Source organism: Mus pahari, chromosome 12 (assembly GCF_900095145.1).
Source record: "Mus pahari chromosome 12, PAHARI_EIJ_v1.1, whole genome shotgun sequence".
In the NCBI taxonomy this organism is placed as follows: domain Eukaryota; kingdom Metazoa; phylum Chordata; class Mammalia; order Rodentia; family Muridae; genus Mus; species Mus pahari.
This window is the reverse complement of record NC_034601.1, coordinates 83040492-83042696: the sequence shown is the minus strand read 5'-3', so window position 1 is coordinate 83042696 and position 2205 is coordinate 83040492.

Here is a 2205-nt window from a genome sequence, read left to right as displayed (position 1 = left end):
ATGAACAATCAATCTCCCCCTCCCCCACCCTCCTCCTTCTGGGTAATGTCAGGAGGCCTTATCCTGTGAGGCTGATCACAGTTGCTCTAATGCAAGACAGCATGGTCATGCCATGCCCAGATCACACTGCAACTGTAACTTAAACCTCTTTTTCTTCCTAAGTGGTCTGAGTCCGATACTTCAGCATGGTGGCAAAAAGCTGATACAGTATCCTGTCTTGGTTCAACAGTAACAGATTTACCATTTACCCCTGGCCGAGGAAGCAGGTGACGTTCTCCCAGTTTACAGAGATCTGGGAAACTCAGAACTATCACCAAGGACTGCACCCACTTCCTGCCCCGATAGCCCCTCACCAACCTACACCAAGAGGGATTCTGGAAGAGCAGCTTCAGTAATATGTGTTGGGAATAGAGTGCCCAGCCAGATCCAACTCTCAAGGGCCAGAGCCTGAGCTTTCCCCAGCCTTCCCTGGGATGTGTACACCAGTTACAGTGTGAGAAACACTCTACCAGATAGATGCCCAGTAGACCATAGATCCACCAGGACATCTTTTGAGATGTTTATGGATGCCTTGGACCATGCCCAGAGGACTCGGTTTCAATCAGCTGGGATGGATGAAGTGATGTTTACTGTTTTATTTTTAAAGGAGTCAGGCTGAAGTGATCCAAAAAAGTCTTTCTTTAAGCTCTGTGAATCATTGGCTCAGTGAGATGAAGGACTTGGCCTACTACAGTGTGCAAACCTTGTTTAAACACAGGTTCTGGAGTGGCCCCAAGATTCTGCATTTCTAATGAGTTCTCAGGGGAGGTCAAGGTTGGACCTCAGACAATACCTGAAATAGCAGGTGCGATGGCTGCTAATTACATGCATTGACCTGGGTGGGCTGCAGCGTGTCCAGATGTGTGGCCAAATATTGCTCTGGGTGGTTAGGGAGTGCAATTAGCATTTAGATTGGTGGGCTTTGAGCAAAGCTCACTACCCTTCATGATGGACCACATCCAAATAGTTGGAGGCCTTAAATCGGGAAAACAGAGTAACTTCTCATTACTGAGAGAGAGTTTTCTACCAGACGATGTTCAGATTTCTCTGTGTTGTTGAGCCTTCTTGGTGAGACAGAAGATCAAACTCAAAACAAAGTGTTGGCTCTTCCAGGATTGCTGGCTGTGCCACCCTCTGCACACTTCAGGCTTCAAGGAGCACAGACACACAGACTAACACATTTACGATACGTCTCTTTATAGGACCCTAACCAATGCAATGGGGTTGCTAAGTATGGCACTGGTGTTCCAGTTCCTGCTGAGTTGTCCGGTTTATACAAACCACTGCCCTTTCCGCCAAATTCCAGCAACCAAAGGGAAATCTGCAGGCCCTAGATGAGCAGCTGGGCCTGTGGTGATGGTGAAGGTGGTGGGGAGGAGGCACGGCTGGCTGGGGAGGGGGCAGCCTTGGGCACCAGCATATGGAGCTGCTTTGGAGAACAGAATAGAACCATCAGATTGAGCTTCGTTCCCTTTCCTGGTCAGCCCACTGAGACAAGAAATAGCATTCCTTCGCTTCAGAATTCTGCAGTAACGCCCCAGAGGAATCTCAGAATCCCCATTGCAGTGGTGCCTCAAAGAGAATAAGAATGGACTGAGTAGCTTCTGCAAGCTCTGCCCAGCTCTGGTGTATGCGCATGCCCCTATTGCACCCTCAGCATCATCTAAGAGTGGGTGCTACATCCTCGAGAGGTACTGGTTGCTGAGACTAAACAGACATACCCCTTTGAGACTCAGCCCCTTTCGTCTCCTTATTCAGTTGAGCCTGGCAATATAAAAGGAGATATGGGGCAGAAATAAAAACATACACAAAATAATAATGAGACACAAAAAAGGTGAGATTCGAGGACCCGTGAAGAAAGCACAGGAAGATTCTCAATGACATATAGATAGTGATGAGGCATGGCTCAGTGGTAAAGAACATTGTGATGGTTTGTATATTCTTGGACCAGGGAGTGGCACCATTTGGAGAAGCGGCCTTGTTGGAATAGGTGTGACCTGGTTGGAGTAGGTGTGTCACTGTGGGTGTGGGCATAAGATCCTCACCCTAGTTGCCTGGAAGTCAGTCTTCCACTAGCAGCCTTTGGGTGAAGATGTAGAACTCTCAGCTCTGCCTGCACCATGACAGCCTGGATGCTGCCAAGCTCCCACCTTGATGATAATGGAC